We start from the raw sequence: 20,048 nt of genomic DNA, 5'->3' as shown, positions 1-20,048 counted from the left end.
TGGCGGATACAATGATACTTGAAGCACCCAAAAGACACCCCCAATAAAAGGGTCATCCTAGAGACCAGATACAAAAACAGTGACCTTAAAATTTAATTCAAAATATTTCTTGATTGGTTCCATAACCCACCGAGACCCAACCCTATAACAAATTTTTAAGATACTGGTATATTTTAAAAAAGCTGCTGTAGCACACACAATTTTTATTTTGCACTAAAGTCCATTACCAATGTGGTGTTAAAGCAATAAAAAAAATCACACACATTTAAAATCCTTGAAAATTACTAGCTTCATTGTATGAGGCTAAGAACTCGGCAAGCACATCCGGAGTTTCACTGTTTACACCACACATGTCAAACTCTGGCCCGCGGGCCAAATTTGGCCTGCGATATAATTATATTTGGCCCGCAAGATCATTTCAAAAATGTATTAGAGGTGGCCCGCTGGCCGCCGCGCCAGTATAGCGCATGCACAGTAATACAACAAATCCCAGAATGCATTGGCGTCAGCCCGCTAATCACCCCCACCTCCTCTGTTTACGTTGCAGGATCTCACCGTGGACTCTGGTTTTGGGGCCTGGCCAGTGTCAGGGGAAGCCAAGGCCGCTTCCCAGCGCCTGGAACCGGAGGCCTCGGGCCTGACCTCGCCAGGACCGTTGCCCACTCCCCCTCCCTGCCGCAGGCCGACCCGCGACTCACAGTGACGGGGCCGCTGATCCGCCGAGATGCCGCCCTGCAGCGAGAGCCGATGCCCCCGCACTGTCGTTGTCCAACCCGATCGTCCGCAAACCCCGCCCTCCCGCACACAGGCCTGAGTAAGTATTATGAACTTTAATCTCAGGATAAAACGATCTTCCAATAGTTTCATGTCACAGTGATAAATATATTCCTGGTTAAAAATGGTCCTGCACCTGGATACAAGCTCATTTGGCATAAAACTTGAAAAGTGTGTAAATCAAAGGATATCTGTACCAGTGGAAAAAGGGCATGGCAAATAATCCTGCTAGAGTTCATGCCCACAATCAGTCACCCATTTGATTGTTTCAGGAATCATGTTATTCTCCCACATTCTCAATAGCCCTCAGATTTTACTATTCGACAGCACACTAGCAACATTTGACAAATCCTCTATAGAGAAAAATTATTTATTGAATATTTTATTTCTCATTTGTTAATGCTTCTGGAAAGAGTTTATCCAAAACTATTATTAAACATTTATTTTAATAAGAAAAAGTTTAACATTACATATGTTGAAAGAAGAGAAAACATGCAGATGTTGTTGAAAATTTTCAATAAATATTTAGTTCGGCCCTCGACTTAGTCCAAGTTTTTAATTTTGGCCCTCCGTGAATTTGAGTTTGACACCCCTGGTTTACACTGTGATCATATGTGTCCCAGTCTGAATCTGGCGAGTTGACTTTGGCTTCGTCATTAGTATCCCACAATAAATCATCCTCTGTACCATCCATTGCACCGGAGATACTGCACTTTTTGAAAGTTTTTATTACAGTCTCTACTTTTTAAATTTTTTAATTGGTTCAGACAGAAGCTGACCCATGAATCATTTTGTGACAGAGCTTCACCCACATATCGGCCACTCCCACCAGCTCAGTCAATGTGATACCAGCTCAGTCAACACACGTATAGAGCTGGTATGTTTGGGGTTATCTTATACCTCTGATAATGAGCTATAATCGTAAAATTCAGACTGAAATTGGGTCTTGTCTTATCTGGAGGTCACCTTATCCAGCGAAATAGGAGGTCAATTCAACAATTATGAAAGAAACTGAATACTTGCTTTCAGTCAAAGCTCATTATTATGATGGCATTTTCCATCAAAGATGGCAATCTTCTCAAAGATGGCAATCTCCTCAAAGATGGCAATCTTCTCAAAGATCGCATTCTCCTCAAAGATGGCAATCTTCTCAAAGATCGCATTCTCCTTAAAGATGGCAATCTTCTCAAAGATGGCATTCTCCTCAAAGATAGCATTCTCCTCAAATATGGCAATCTTCTCAAAAATGGTATTCTCCTCAAAGATGTCATTCTCCTCAAACATGGCATTCTCCTCAAAGATGGCAATCTTCTCAAAGATGGCATTCTCCTCAAATATAGCAATCTTCTCAAAGATGGCATTCTCCTCAAATATGGCAATCTTCTCAAAGATGGCAATCTCAAAGATGGCATTCTCCTCAAATATGGCAAATTTCTCAAAGATGGCATTCTCCTCAAAGATGGAATTCTCCTCAAACATGGCAATCTTCTCAAAGATGGCAATCTCAAAGATGGCATTCTCCTCAAATATGGCAAATTTCTCAAAGATGACATTCTCCTCAAAGATGGCATTCTCCTAAAACATGGCAATCTTCTCAAAGATGGCAATCTTCTCAAAGATGGCATTCTCCTCAAAGATGGCAATCTTCTCAAAGATGGCATTCTCCTCAAAGATGGCAATCTCCTCATTTGCTCACTCTGTAAATGAGAAATCACCACCAATGCTTAACCTACCTTCCGAAGATTTTATCAACCATTTTCCAGCTTCAGGCCAAGTTATCTGTTGTCACTCGGTCATGTGGAAAATAGCTCTACATTTGTAAATGCAGATAAAACTTTATTGCTCTTGTAAAATACACATTATATACTTTGGAGCTTTGGTGGTTTGATGAACTTCTGTGCTCTTCTGTGAAGAAGTAGATGAAACTAGATCTTGTAAAGAAACATAAGCTCTGGGAAATGCATGAAACCATCTTTAAATACAACAATAATAGCTCAGTTTATCCTTTTTAAATGCTGCAATCCCACAAGTGGAGTCCTTTTTAAAACCTGCAGGAGAATATAATTATCATCAATCCAAACGTTTTTCATTGTATTGGTATGTGTACCTAATTTAAATTAGAAAGTGATTACTTTCCCAACTGGAATAGTGACGTAGCCTCCAGCACATCATTGTTTGCTCAAAGTTCCAGCATCTGCAGTTTTTGTGTTACTTGGTGTCTGTATTATTAGTGAGCTGGCATGAGTAAAGATTGGTTGGGACAAGAAAGAAGGAGTTATATTTGATTAGATCACATTCAGGACAAGACGAAAGGAGAAGACTGAAAAGTTAAGTGTGTATAGCCTGAGAATGGAAATTGTTTGACAATGCCTAGATATCTGATGGTGGGGTCAGAAATGTGAATGGAGAAAAGGGCCCAATAGATACCTAAAAAGATCAGCAAGTGTGAATACTGAAGACCATACTTTGACTAAATGTATGTGAGAAATATCTGGTTAAAAATAAATAGTTTGTGTAAAATGGCTTGTGTAAAATGAGAGATAATAATAATAATGAGTTTATTGTCATATACATAAGTAGATTTGCACCGGAATTCTACTTGCTGTAGCCAAGCAGGTAGTTTGTGCAGAAAAATAATTCCAATAGTATACATTAAACTTCCCCATGCTGAAAAGCATCATGATAGTTCATGATGGGCTGCTCCCCCCACTGCTCCTTAAGAATAGACGACACTGTAACCTGATGGCCCTGAATATAGAACCCCCCGCCCCCCACGATTCACAGACCTCACTCCCGACTGCACCCCAGTGGCCACCAAGAGCAGGAGGTACAGCCCAAAAGACAGGGAGTTCATTAGAGCAGAAGTCAGCAGACTCCTACAGTAGGGCATTATAGAGAAGAGCTCCAGCCCATGGAGAGCACAAGCTGTTGTAGTGAAGTCTGGGGAGAAGTGGCGCATGGTTGTCGACTACAGTCAGACGATCAATAAATTTATGCAGCTGGATGCCTACCTGCTGCCACCTATTGTGGACACGGTAAACAGCATCGCTCAGTACAAAGTGTTCTCTACCATTGATCTCAAGGCAGCGGACCACCAGTTGCCTATTAGAGAGAGCGACCATATATACATGGCTTTCGAGGCAGACGGCAGGCTGTATCAGTTCCTCCACCTCCCCTTTGGCATCACCAACAGGGTGATGTTCTAGCGGGAGATGGACTGCATAGTGGACGAGTACCACCTCCAGGCGGTGTCCCATTCCTGGACAATGTTACGATTTGCGGCCACTCGCAAGCTGACCATGACATTAACCTTCAACGTTTTTTTCAGGCAGCAGAGGACCGCAATCTAACATATGATAGGGATAAATGAGTCTTCAGCACTAGGAAACATAAGCTCTGGGAAATGCATGAAACCATCTTTAAATACAACAATAATAGCTCAGTTTATCCTTTTTAAATGCTGCAATCCCACAAGTGGTGGGATATGTGGTGCAGAACGGGGAAATCAGCCTGGACCTTGCCTGCATGTGCCTGCTTCTAGACCTCCAAATTCCACTCTCACAGAAGACATTAAAGAGATGTTTGGGGCTTTCTGCATATTATGCATAGTGGGTCCCCAACTATGCCGACAGGGGCCACCCACTCATAAAAGCCTCAACGTTTCCTCTCAGCCCAGCAGCTACCAAAACCTTCAAGGAGATTAGGGATCTGAATGCGAAACCAACCCTGTGATCCATAGATGAGACAGTCCCTTTTCAGGTAGAGACCGATGCCTCAGACGTGGCATTGGCTGCCACCCTGAACCAGGAGAGGCGACCGGTGGCCTTTTTCTCGCAGACTCTGCAGGGGTCTGAGGTAAGACATTCGGCAGTGGAGAAGGAGGCTCAAGCTATTGTGAAAGTCACTGGAGACACTATCTGTCCCGTAAACGTTACACCCTCATCATAGACCAACGATCTGTGGCATTTATGTTTGATAACCAGAACAGGGGGAAGATAAAAAATGATAAAATCTTGCGCTGGATGATAGAATTGTCTACGTATAGTTATGACATTCTATACCATCCAGGAAGGCTCAACGAGCCCCCAGACACATTGTCCAGTGGCACCTGTGCAGCCCTTAACCATATGTCCCAGCTGCAGAGTTTGCACAATGAGCTGGGCCACCCAGGAGTCGCTAGACTCTTCCTCTTCATAAGGGCCCAAAACCTCCCATTCTCAGTAGGGGAGGTACGGATGGTAAGCAGGGGCTGCCCCATTTACGCGGAGTGCAAATTGCAGTTTCACTGACCAGATAAAGCCACACTGATAAAAGCTACCAGACCATTCAAACGCCTCAGCCTCGACTTTAAAGGCCCCCTCCATTCATACAACAGGAACGTCTACTTCTTCAGTGCCGTAGACGAATACTCACGCTTCCCTTTTGCTATTCCGTGTCCCGACGTCTTCGCAGCCATGGTAATAAAGTGCCTGCAATCCATTTTCAACATGTGCAGGTACCCCAGCTATATACACACAGATAGAGGTGCCGCCTTTATGAGTGCTGAGGTCCAGCAGTACCTGAGAGATAGGGGCATCGCCACCAGTCGCTCCACAAGCTATAATCCCAGGGGGAATGGACAGGTAGAAAGGGAAAATGCCACTTTCTGGAAAACGGTCCTACTGTGGCAAGATGTGTTACCGGAGGCCTTACTCCATACACTGGCTATTGTGTATTGCCACTAATATGACACCCCATGACTGTATGTTTTCTTTCTCGAGGAAAACTGCAGCTGGCACAATGCTGCCTAGATGGCTGATGACACCGGGACTGGCGCTCCTCCGGAAGCACTGCAGGCGCCACAGGATGGACCCTCTGGTGGAGCCAGTGGAAGTGAGGCATGCGAATCCCCACTACGCATACGTTGCATTTGGGGATGGATGGGAAGACTTGGTGGCCATCAGGGACTTCACACCAGCCGGAAGTGTGGATGATGCAGGAGGGCCGCAGACCCCTATGGAGCAGAACGAAGAGCAATGGACGAACACACACCCAACGACCAGCATGTGGATGGAAAGCCCTACATCCCCTCAGCACACTCCCACCTCGCAACCGATGGGAAGCCCTACACCCCCACAGCATACCCCAGCCCAGTGTCAGGACCCTCAGGCCCTAATACCCTCCACTGCCCCCCCCTGCCCCGGCACCCCGAAGGTCCAGAAGGAAAAGGAAACCTCGTCAGATACTGGACTTGTGAACGCATGGAAAGAGACAAGAAGGGGGGGGGCAATTTTTTTTAAGGGGGGGTGAACGTGGTGATATATTATTACACCACTAGGTCACCAGGTGGCTCACCTGGTGACCTTGCATATATAAACTGGTTGCGACATCCCCCTTCATTCTGGCCTAGGCTTGCACAGAGGCAAGGCCGAGCTGTATATATTAGTCCATTAAAAGTAGCGCTTTACCTGCACTCTGTCTTGTGTGGTTTGATGCTAGTTGCCATCATCCCCATTCCATACTTCTGAATCAAACAAATAATTCAACCACCAAAGGAAGTAACCAATGTTAAACAAGGATGTCTGCAGACACTGTGAAAGAGCTGGAGAAACTCAGTAAGTCGCGCAGTGTTCCTGATGTAGCAAATATATGTAACCAATGTTTTGGGCCTTACTTTGGCGAGCGTTCAGCCTGCTACTATTGATTAAAGCATCTAAATATCTCTGAAAATCTAATTAACCCTGCAACTTTTATTGTTTAATTTCTTCTTTCCTCTCACTCTCTTCAGAAGTAAATGTGAGGCTCGATTGCAGTTTGGAACCTGAAATAGTACAGAACAAGAAAGAAATGGCTGCAGGGAACCTACTTGACTGGTATGGTCATGCCTTGCCTGATCCTGGCCTCACTAGAATCTCCTTTTGCTGCTCTGCCTCGCACTGGCTACAGAATAGGCAATGGCAGGGACAGTATCAGAGCCAGCGCACTTTCATGAATTGGAAGGCATGAAACCCCTCAACTTTATAATTTGAGAACTGTTGAAAGTAAGCATTATATATATGTACATGTATATTAAGTGTTGAACTATATCATTGTTTCTTCTGGTCCTTTGGTTTTTTTTCACCTTGAAATAGCCAACCTTCGTTCCCACATTATCTGGTGGATGAATTTCATCAGTCCTGAAGCTGTCACATAAGTTACACAAACAAGAATAGCTGGAACCTAATTGAAGTGAATATTCTGTAGTTCAAAATCATGAGAGGTCCAGCTCTTTGCCTTCGCTCTGACTTTTAATTGAAGCTGCTGCATCAATGCTGACGCAAAAAAAAATTAACACAAAAATGGAAATCATTTAATTCAGAATGAAGGCTTTAAACTTCTAAAAAACATTGAAATTCCACACATATTCACTATTTGTTAACTCAATCACAATAAATGTTCCCACCTGTATTTCAAACCATCACCATCAATACTGTCTGACAGACATTCCTGCTGTATTCCCAAAACCCACAGTGTTCCTTACCAATTTAGCACATTTGAAATGTTCTGTGGAGTTAGAAGAAACCTTCACAAGAAGATGGAAATCTCATTATAAAAGTCTCTGCAGCAGCCTGTATAAATTGCTACGGTTGTAGAAGTGTGCCCTCATCTGGACATTGGAGTGAACAATTGCTAATACGTTGTGCAGTAATTGTGATGGCAATTAAGAGGGGAAAATTTAGATTATGTGGCATAATTTTTATCTCATTAATTCCAACTTACCCTTTGTTGGATTCTTTGCCCACTTGATACTGATGCTTATGAGATGACAGGCTTTAGCATTCATAGATTAGAGGTCCCCTTCCAACTACCCCATGTATGTGGATGTAGAAAGGTCATTTCCCATAGTGGAAGGTACAACTTCAGGATTGAAGGGTGTCTGTTTAAATCAGAAAATGAAGGAATTTCTTTAGTCAGAATGTGAAAAATCTGTGGAATATGTTGCCACAGGCAGTTCTGAGGCAAGGATATCGGGTGTATTTAAGGTAGAGATTGATAAGTTCTTGATTAGCCAAGGCAGAAAGGTTATGGGAGAAGACATGGCAGTAGGGCTGAGTGGGAAAATAGATCAGCTAAATGGGTGGACATGATAGGCTGAATAGCCTATTTCTACACCTATGTCTTAAGGTGTGATGGTATCAAGAGCCATTTCTCATTGAAGAAGAAATTTTCCACTGCTTTCAACACACCAACAGAGCTTATGGTTATTGACTGGAAGTGAATTTGAGGATCAAGACTTCTGAAGTTGCAACAAATTCATGGTGTACCTGCTTTCCCTGTATACTTCTGAGATCTGAACCACCAACAGCAGGTGTTCCATGACACTGGAGGCACACCACTAATAATGTCTTTGGAAAATTCATTGGCTATGTGGACCAAGATCAATATCTTTTGCCCATGATTAAGACTCCAGCTGTACACCATCAGATAGGCTAGGCAGGTCACATCACTCACATGCCTAACAGCAGACAGACACTCTCTTCTGAGCTCTGTCATACAAAGAGATTATCAGACAGCCAGGAGAAAAGACTCAAGTACTTTCTCCACACCATCTTGAGGAAACACAACATCGGCATCAACTGCAGGGAAGCTCTGGCTCAAGCCTGCTTAAATTAAAAGGATCATTTGGGCATGGTGTTAAGAACTTGGAGATCATGCATCAGGAACACACAGAGGGCCTACACAAATGGCTTTAGGGGAGCACCACCTCATGGCCCACCTGTGGAAGACTCTGTAGTTCCCTCATTGGCCTCGATAGCCACTGTCTAACCTACAAAGCTGGAGTGGAAACAAGTCGTCCTCACTGACCAAAGAGGATGAAAGCTTGATGTGTATTTGAAAACTACTACCTGTGCAAAATGCAAGAATTGTACCTCATCCAAAATGATATATTGTAGCAAATCTCAAAATTGAAATAAACTTGAACAGAATGAATTTCTTATGGCAATTGGAAGGGTAGCATAGAACCATAGAAGACTACAGCATGGAAAACAAGCGAATCGGCCCTTCCAGTCTGTGCTGAAACATCATTCCGCTAGTCCCACTGACCTAAACCCATTCCATAACCTTCCAGTCCTCTCCCATCCATGTATCTATCCAAGTTATTCTTAAAACTTAAGAGTGAGTCCATATTTACTACTTGATTCACATTCCCACCACTCTCTGGTTAAGAAGTTCCTCTAATGTTCCTGCTAAATTTTTCCCCTTTCATCCTAAAGCCATGTCCTCTTGTATTTACCTCTTCTAATCTAATTGGAAAGAGTCTACTCTTATTTACTCTGTCTATACCTCTCATAATTTTGTAAACTTCTATCAAATCTCCCCTCATTCTTCTGCACTCCTAGGAATAAAGTCCTTTACGTGTTTAATCTTTCCCTGTAACTCAACTCCTGAAGACCCAGCAACATTATAGTAAATCTTCTCCATGCTCTTTCAATCTTATTTACATACTTCTTGTAATATGGCAACCATAACTGCACACAATACTCCAAATTTGGCCTCACCAATGTCCTATACAATCTCACCATAACATCCCAACTCCTGTACTCAAGACTTTGATTTATGAAGGCCATGATGCCAAAAGCTTTCTTCACAACCCTGTCTATCTGTGACATCTCTTTCAGGGAATTATGTATCTGGATTCCCAGATTGTTTTGTTCCTCTGTACTCCTCAATGCCCTACCTTGGTTTGTCCTTCCAAAATGCAACATGTCACACTGATATAACCTTATAACAATTACAGCACAGAAACAGGCCAGTTTGGCCCTTCTATTCCATGCTGAACACTTCTCACACCTAGTCCCATTGACCCGCACCCAGCCCATAACCTTCCATACCTCTCTTGTCCACATAACTATCTAAATTTTCCTTAAATATTAAAATCGAGCCTGCATCTATCACTTTGGTCAGAAGCTCATTCCACACTCCTACCACCCTCTGAGTGAAGAAATTCCCCCTCATATTTCCCCTAAACTTTTCCCCCTTCAATCTCAAACCATGTCCTCTTGTTTGAATCTCTTCCACTCTCAATGGAAAAATCCTGTCCACATTAACTCCATCTGTCCCCCTCATAATTTTAAATACCTCTATCAAATCACCCCTCAATCTTCTTCAGTCCAGGGATAAAGTCCCTGCCTGCTGAACCTTTTCCTGTAACTCAAACCCTGAAACCTAGGCCACATTCTTGTAAATCCTCTCTGCACTCTCTTTATTTTGTTGATATCCTTCCGATAATTCGGCCCCCAAAACTGCATGCAATATTCCAAATTTGGTCTCACCAATGCCTTATACAACTTCAACATGACATCTCATCTCCTGTGCTCAATACTCTGATTTATGAAAGCCAACATACCAAATGCTTCCTTCACCACCCAATCTACATGTGACTCCACCTTCAATGAATTATGTTCCAGAATTCCTAGATACCTTTGTTCTACTGCACCCCTCAATTGTCTATTATTAAACATGTGTGCCATTTGTTGATTATGTTTATCAAAATGTAGCACATCACACTTATCAATATTAAACTCCATCTACCTACCCACTCTTCTAACTGTAAGCCTCAAAAACTTTCCTCACTGTCCACCACACCACCATTCTTAGTATCATCTGCATACTCACTAATCTAATTTACCACCTTATCATCCAGATCATTAATATATATGACAAACAACCATTGACCCAGTACTGATCCCTGAGGCACTCCACTAGTCACCGGCCTCCAATTTGACAAAAAAAAAATTCCATTACTCTCTGGCATCACCCAACCAACCATTGTTGAATCAATTTCACTATTTCAAAATTAATACTTAACGATTGAATCTTTCTAACTAACCTGTTATGCGAAACCTTGACAAAGACCTTACTAAAGTTCATACAGACAACATTCACAGCCTTCCCTTCGTCAACCTTCCTAGTAACGTCTTCGAAAAATTTTATGATTTTTAAACATGATCTACCACACAGAAAACCATGTTGACTACTTCTAATCAGTCCCTGTTTATCCAAATAATTGTATATTCCATCTCTAAGAACACTCTCCATTCATTTACCTACCTCTCACATCAGACTCACAGGCCTATAATTACCCAATTTACTTTTAGAGCCTTTATTAAACAGTGGAACAACATGAGCTACCCTCCAATCCTCCAGTACCTCCCTGTGGCTAATGATATTTTAACTATTTCTGTCAGAGCCCCCACTATTGTACATTAATCTCCCTCAGGGTTCTAGGGAATATCTTGATAGAACCTGGAGATTTATCCACCTTTACTCTCTTTAAAATAGCCAGTATTACCTCCTCATTAATCTGTATATTATCCATGACCTCACTACTAGTTTTCCTTACTTCCCCTGCCTCAATATTCCTTTCCTTAGTAAATACTGAAGAAAAAAAAATCATTTAAAATTTCCTCCATCTCTTCTGACTCCTCACGTAGCCTACCCCTCAGATCCTCAAGGGGCCCAATTTTATCCCTCACTATTCTTTTATTTTTAATGCACCAGAAGAAATGCTTTGGATTTATTTTTACCTTCCCTGCCAATGCAGCCTCATATCTCCTTTTAGCCTTTCTAATTTCTTTCTAAAGATTTTTTTTGGACTCTTTATATTCCTCAAACACATCATTTATGTCTATACCTGTTGTACACATCCCTCTTCCCATGAACCAAATTCCCATTATCCCTTGAAAACCAAGACTCCCTATATTTTCTAACCTTTCCTTTAATCCTCACAGGGATATACTGACTCTGTACTCTCAAAATTTCCCCTTTGAATATCCTCCATTTATCTGTTTCATCCTTCCCAGAAAATAAATGATCCCAATCCACACATTCTAAATCCTTTTGCATCTCCTTGAAATTAGCCTAATAGTTTTTTGATCACTAGACCCAAAGTGTTTCCCAACACAAACTTCTGTCACCTGTTCTATCTTGTTTCCTAATAGGAGATCCCATACTGTCCCCTCTCTAGTTGGTTCTTTTATGTATTGATTCAGAAAACTTTCCTGAACACATTTGACAAACACCAACCCATCCAGCCCTTTTACCGTATGGGCCTCCGAGTCAATGTGTGGAAAGTTAAAATCTCCTACAATTGCCACCTTATGTTTATTGCACATATATGCAATCTCCTTACAAATGTGCTCCACTAATTCCCTCAGCCCATTAGGTGGCCTATAATACACCTCTATTAGTGTTTTCATGCCTTTCCCATTCCTCACTTCTACCCAAATAGCCTCTTGACTGCATTAAATTGCATCTGCCATTTTCTTGCCCATTTTTCCAGTTGGTCCAGATCCCTCTGCAAGCTTCAAAAGCCTTCTCGTTGTCCACAACGCCTCCAAGCTTAGTGTCATCAGCAAACCTGCTGATCCAATTTACTACGTTATCATCCAGATCACTGATGTAGACAACAAACAACAATGGTCTCAGCACCGATCCCCGAGGCATGGGGTAATTATTACCTCCCTAGAAATGTGTTCTAAACCTAGAGGTAGAGTCAAGACTTCAATTCTGTCTACCTTTCCAGATCTTGTTATTTCATGACCACCTTTTTAAATTATCCTGAAATGGTGTTTGTTGAAGCTGTTACTGTAACTGAGGTGAAATCCTTACCTTCCTTCGTGAGAGCTGAAATGTTATTAATTAGAAGTTTTTATTCAGCATGGACAGAATGGTGTTTGTTTTGTAATAATCATCAAGGAGAACGGAAACGAGGGAATCGGCAAGGACTATAAAAGATCACAATTGCTTAGCAACAGCATTCCATGCTCTGTATGGAGATCCAGAATCACCAAACCAGTGATTCATTTTCAAGGAATAGACAGACTTCTGTGTCATTAGATAACAATGACAGAATTCATTTTCTTATTTGAAAGCTGCAAAACCTTGATATATTTTGATATATTTTTACAGATTATTTCATTTTATCAGCTCAGTTAATTGAATTCTGTCTATCATATGCAGATGTTTTTACATAATACTTGTGGTTAGAATCATACTATGGTGTCAAAACTACCAGTAAATTATATGCAAAAAGCCCAGACTCACCATCATAAGTTGCACACATCGTTGCTTATTTTGGTCACTTATTCTCAAATACAATGTTGTATTTTAATTTTAGTTTTAATTATATCTTATTCTCTGACAAGTCCGTTTTCATTTCTAAAAATGTTCACCAATCATAATTCCCCAGTCATAGTGGACAAAATGTCATATGCCTAAAAATGCTATTTATATCTTCATTCAGATGGAGTCAATGTTCTCTTTAAGACATTGATGTCAGGACGCATTGCTCCAGATGACAAAATAAAACAGAAAGAGAAATCTGCGAATCAGTCTCACTCCAAGTTGCATCATTCTGTACACGATGAATCCAATTCCATTCATGTCTAGTAATGTTAACATTTTCTATAAAGCTTGGGTATTTTGAAGGACCCTTATGAAACAAGTAATTCCTATCATTTTTCCATACCACAGAATGTGACAAGGAGTTATCATGTGAATGGAATCTTCCCATTTGGAGGCTGACATCAGCACTGCAAGGATTCATTGGTTAATTTAACTAAAGCAGCATAATCTGTTTTTTGATCATGGATGGGAATGAGCTTCAAGAATATACATGTGCTCATGGTATTCAAGTGTGCAAAGGAATCCAAGAATTTGCCAGAAGTACGAGATAGCATTATCTACTGTGGCCTTAATTCATGTTACCTTCATTCATTTTGGCTAAGTGGTCAACCATTCCAAAATATGATTCAAGATCAGATCATCTGCATCATACTCTTTAAAATTACACTGGGAAACCAAAAGCCACATGAGCACTACATGAGTTATTATTCTCCCCATATCCCAAAGATGTGGTGGGTCAGCAGATCAAATGGTCAAAATAAATCTCCCTATTGTGGAGGTGAGTGGTCAAACCTCAAGGATGCTTTAAGAACATCCATGAAAATTTTCCTCCAAGTAAAGCGCTCTCCAGGAGATAGGTTGGAATAATGTTTGTTTCACCAGTCTGTTAATTTGACAGGTGAACAATATGGTCTACCAACAGAGTCACTGAATGTAATTTGAGACAACATGTTGATGGCAGGATGATCAGGAGTTTGCTTTGATGATGTTTGGAAGTTCCTGCTAAGGTAATGCATGACTTGAAAGCATATGTGACAGGAGGGATTGTGGAGGCCTGGTTGACATGAACTTGGTTGCAGATTATCATCTGCTCAACATTTGGAAGAAGATTCACGGAGAAAGGAATAAAACAAATTGCCAACTACCAAAACTAATATTGATGCAAAATCAACTAATCCCTTTCACAATAGATAACCTTTCCTTCAGAGAATGGGAGAGAAAAGGGATCAGAAGAATAGAAAATTGTTTTTCGGGAAATAAATTATTATCCTTTGAACAAATGAAGGATAAATATAATATAACTCACGATACAATGTTTGCATACCACCAACTGAAAACCTACTTGAAGGACAAATTGGGAAACAGACTGAGGTTACCAGAAGGAAGCAATTTTAAAAATGTGATTACAGACACAATGATAATTAAAAAATTTATAGCAAACATGTACATCAAACTGCAAGAAAAGGAGAACGAGGAAACAAACGATAAACCTAAACAAAAATGGGAACAAGATCTAAACATAAAGATAAAGAATGAAACATGGGAAAAGCTATGCTCCAGAACTATGAGAAATACAATAAACACGAGGTTACGCATGATACAATATAACTGGATACACAGGCTATACATCACACCTCAAAAGTTAAATAAGTGGGACCCAACAGTATCAGACAGATGTTTTTCCTGTAAAAAGGAAATGGGAACAACAATTCATGCAATTTGGACATGTGAGAAAGTGGAAAAATTTTGGGAAGATCTAAACCAGATATTAAATAAAATCACAAAAAGCAATATACCAAAAAACCCAGAGATCTTCCTCCTAAGTAATATAAGAAATAAAGAATTTGGACTCGATTTGGATGGAGTACAAAAAAGATTTGTTTTGATAGCCCTAGCTGTAGCAAAAAAATATATTATGTCAACCTGGAAATTAGAAGACAACTTGAGAATACAACAATGGAACATAGAAATGAATAAATGTATTCCATTAGAAAAAATAACTTATAATTTAAGAAATAACATGACAATATTCAAACAAATATGGGAGCCATACATGAAATACAATAGAGAAATCCTACCATGGACTTCCACCACCTAAAATGACAGAAAGAGAAGATAACGAAAAGAATTGACTCAGTAAAATTTCTTGTTTATTTTTATTAAGTGACAACATTGTTTAACGTGTTTAATGTATCTTATAGATTGAACTTCAAATAAATGGGAAGGGGGGTGGGGGAGGAAGGGAAGGGAGGGGGGGAAAAAGGGGGAGAAAATGACAGTGTATATATTCAAGAGAAGAAATGTCTGTATGTATCTTGGTCAGTGTGGTTTATAGTGTGAAAAATAAAAAAATTTAAAAAAACTTGGTTGCAGATTGGAAGCCTTCATCTTCACACACTCCACAATAAAATACAGATTTCATCCATATCTCGAGGGTTAACAAAGGCAAACAGTGGTGTTGAAATTCATCATTCCCTCAGTATGTTTGCACAGTTCTTGGAGGAGATTAAGATCTCAGAACGAGCAGAAAAGCGTGGTCATAATCTATACATTACTCTTGAATATTTTAAAGCAATTGGAGTAAAAGGAGATGACGTGAGAGTTTATTGTCATATACTTAAGTACAGATGCACAAAAATCCTTACTTGCTGCAACTACACAAGTACATAAGATGCATCAACTGTAAATTAAATAAATTAAATTACTACAATATTCCAAAATAGATAAGGGATTATAACGATAAAAGGATAGACTAATAAATATTCACAGTTGTCATCAGTGCAAGAAAAAAGAGTGATGTTTCAATACCGCAGACAGATCTTTTAGTGGTTAGAGTAGTTTATGGTTAGAGTTGGAGTAGTATGGGTAGTTTCAAGAAGGAGGAAAAACCCAACACCCAACCCCAACCAACCAATTTTCCCCTGCAGCCGCTGCAACCGTGTCTGCCTGTCCCGCATCGGACTTGTCAGCCACAAACGAGCCTGCAGCTGACGTGGACTTTTACCCCCTCCATAAATCTTCGTCCGCGAAGCCAAGCCAAAGAAGAAAGAAAGAATAGCTGTGGGAAAAAAAAACTTGTCTTGAAACTAGAAGTGCTGGAAGTCGGGCTTCTGTACCTTTTGCCTGAATGTTGAAGTGATGGGGGTTCTTCCTTTGTGATGGTGGCCACCTGCTTGAGGCAGCGTCTCAGATAGATATCCGCAAGCAATAGTAGGTTGGAGCCTGCAATGGATGGCCAGGTTTACCACTTTTTGCAGGCTTCTTCAATCCTGGGCACTCGAGTTTCCAGATCAGGCTTGTATCTGTCCATATTGCACCAACAGAGATTTGATAGAGTATTTGATGACATGCCAAATCTCCTCAAACTTCTTAGGAAGTAATGGCATTGGTGTGTATTCTTTACCAATGCCTCGATGAGTTGGCTTCAGAAGAGATTCTCTATTATGTGGAATCCAAGGAACTTAAAGGGACTAACCCTCTCCAAAGCTGTTCTGTCAGTGTAGACAGGTGTGTAGTCCCTTGGCCTCCCTTCTTGAAGTTCACAATAGCTCCTTGGTCTTGCTAACTTTGAGAGCAAGATTATTGTTTTGGAACCACATAGCCAGAGTCTCAATCTCTAATCTACTGTATATTCTGACTTGCACGCATCATTTGAGTTTCTCCAGCACTTTTACATAGTGCCCTATAGTCATGACATCTGCAAACTTTTCTGTTTGACTCATGGTTACCCATTATTCAGCCAACAATAGCGATATACCCTAATAAGTACAGTTAAGCTACAATGATTTAAGTAAAGAAAATTACGTAAACTGACAATAGACAAGTCACTTGCCAAAGGGTTTAATTCCCATTCCCCTCAACTGTGGGATATGCAAAATACAGCCTTTCCTACCATACTCATTGCATTGAAATAGATGCACCTGAGAATATTTCCACCGTATTCAACATGTTGACTTCTAACGGTACATGAAATTTTCACATCATCTTTTCCCTCCTCCACTCCTCTATCTGCTTTGTCACTCTTATTCCCCTTCCCCTGCAAATCTAGTTTAAACCTACCGGAGCAGCACTGGCAAACCTCCCCATAAGGATATTAGTCCCTCTTCCAGTTCAGATGCAAACAGTTCCATCGGAACAGGTCCCACCTTCCCTGGAATAGAGACCATTGATCCAGAAACCTGAAGCCCTCCCTCCTACACCAAGTCTTTAGACATGTGTTAAGCTACATTATCATCCTATTTCTAACCTCATGAGCATGTGGCATGGGTAGAAATCCTGAGATCATTACCCTGGAGGTCCTGTCCTTCATCTTAGTGCCTAATTACCTGAACTCTCCTTACAGGACCTCCTCACCTTTCCTACTCACATCATTGCTCCCTACATGGACCATAACATCTAGCTGCTCTTACTCCCTCCTGAGAATGTAATGAACTCGATCTGAGTTATCTTGGACCCTGGCACCAGAGAAGCAACATTCAACAGAACCACTTATATGTCCCCCTAACTATGGAATCCCCTATCTCTACAGCTTGCCTCTTTTCCTCCCTTCCCTTTTTAGCCACAGGACCAGATTCCATGCCAGAGACCTGATCTCCATGGCTTGTCAATGGTAGGTTGTCCCCCACAACAGTATCCAAAAAGATATACTTGTTATTGAGGGTGAAGGCCATAGGGGTGCTCTGGACTGCCTGCCTGTTCCCTTTCCCTCTCCTGACTGTCTCCCATATACCCTTCTCCTGCCTCCTAGATGTGATAGTGTCCCTGTCACACCCTCTGCCTCCCAAATGATCCAGAGTTCATCCAACTACAGCTGCAATTCCTTAATTTGGCTCGTCAGGAGCTGCATCTGGATGCACTTCTCACGGATGAAGTCACCTAGGACACTGCTGGCTTCCCTGCTGACCCAGATTTTGCAAGAGGAGCATTCCCCTGCCTTGGGTGTCATTCCCACTGTTTATGGCTAGATGAACAAAATGTATGATATCTAAAACACCTTCCCTTTCCTATGCCTACCTGTTCCTCGAATAGGATGGCCCTTTCTGATTTCAACTCCAACTATTCCTCATCTCTTACCTGTTCTTGCTGCAGCTTGTTGAGCCAAAGCCCATTGTGAGAACTATCAAAGACAAAAATCAATTAGGTTTCAATTGGTAAGAATGTGAGGGATAGAATAAAGTGAATACCTTTGATCGAGTGAGTCCAAAAAGAGTTTATGGGAGGCATTTACAAGGCCATTGTGATTCTTTGACTGCAATGTGGTTGCATTCAACATTGAATTCTCCAGTTTGAGGTTACTCACTTTTTTTTTTAACCAAAAATAGACTTTATTCGCAATAAATTATTTACAAAAGGAAAACCGATCAGTGCCTGCTCCCACCCTTACTTTCATATCCATACATTCCTGTCACTGTGCCTTGCTACATCCAATTCCATTTACATCAATTCCACAACTGTGGAACTTTGTCGCTTCTCCTCCCTCTGTTATTTGAGGAATAACAAGCCCCTCAAGGACTTTAGACTATGGTCCCCACAGCTGGCCTAGTGTTGGCTTCACCAAATTCAGTGTGTCCCTCAGTGTGTATTTCTGCAGCCAGTAATGTGTTGGCAGCATTCCCTCACCGACATCTCCATGTGCTGAAAGACCAACAGGATTTTGGCAGACCAAAGTGCGACTTTCACCGAGTTGATGGCCTTCCAGCAGTTCTCGATGTCTGACTCTATGCGTCACCGGGAACAGCCTAGGTTCAGAACCTAATTACTAGGTTCTTCCCAGTTATTGATAGGGAACATCATGCCCACAGACCCAATTTCAGATGGACCTTTGCGATCTGCTTTGACCAATTCTTGTTGAACTCCTCGACGCCTCCAAACCAGATCCCCAACAGCTTCAGACTATGAAAGGGATGGTGGACTGGTCAAACCAGTCACCGAAGAGCATTGCCTTGCTCTTCTTCTGGTTTACCCTGGCATCAATGCTGACTCAAACTGGCCACAGATGCTGATCAATCAGAGGTCGCGTGATCGATTGTGTGTCTGAACAAAAAACAACAATGTCATCCATTTACAGAGGGTACGTGACCTCCACTGCCGGCTCTTAAGCTCTCATCCTCACTGATCATCCTCTCATGCTCTTCACAATTGCTCCACAGCTATTGCTGGCTCTCCACTCAGCTCTGGATCACCTCAAAACCAACAATTCATACATACAGCTGATCTTCATAGACTCCAGCTTAGCCTTCAATACCATTATATCCTCAGTGCTGGTTAAGAAGTTACATACTCTAGGCCTTTGTACCCCCCTCTACAACTCGATCTTTGACTTTCTCAGTCAGTACAAATTGGAAACAACACCTCCTCCTCACTAATCATCAACACAGGTGCATCCCATGGATGTGTGCTTAGCCCACTGCTCTAGTAATTATACACGCATGACTGTGTGACCAGGCACAATTCCAATGCTATCTATAAGTATGCTGATGACACCACAGTTGTCAGCAGAATGACAAATGGCAACGAGGAAGCGTACAGGAGGGAGATAGATCAGCTTGTTGAATTGAATAATGACAAGCCACTCTGCTATCTTTGGGGAAAAAGTACAGGAGCCTAAAGATGAGCAAACTCAGCCCCACAAGGACAGCTTCTTCCCCACTGCCATTAGATTCCTGAATAATCCATGAACCAAAGACACTGCCTTACTTTTTATGCACAATTATTATTATTTATTTTATTTTATTTTTTTATAGCAATGTCGTAAGATGGTTATAATATGTATGTTTGCCCTATGATTCTGCCACAAACACTGAATTTCGTGACTTGTTCATGGCAATAAATCCTGATTCTGATCCTTCCTGATAGATTCAGCAAAGGGCTCTATGCAGCGCACAGATAGGACGGGGGAGAGTACTTGCTGTTTCTTTCTCTCTTATGTCTGAACTGGCCAATTCTGCCCGTCATCCTCTTGCCTCAGATTTTCTTCTATTGATGTAATCTGGCCTTGCTATTGACAGGACATGACACAGACAAACACTGACTGACACTGTGATCATTTCAGCCCCAGGAATGATGCACAGTTAAAAAGGAATATCAAACTAAAATGTTTAAAAAATTGCCAAAAACTAATTTTAGGT

The sequence above is a fragment of the Narcine bancroftii genome, chromosome 4 (assembly GCF_036971445.1).
Source record: "Narcine bancroftii isolate sNarBan1 chromosome 4, sNarBan1.hap1, whole genome shotgun sequence".
In the NCBI taxonomy this organism is placed as follows: domain Eukaryota; kingdom Metazoa; phylum Chordata; class Chondrichthyes; order Torpediniformes; family Narcinidae; genus Narcine; species Narcine bancroftii.
Note: the sequence above shows the minus strand (reverse complement) of the source record.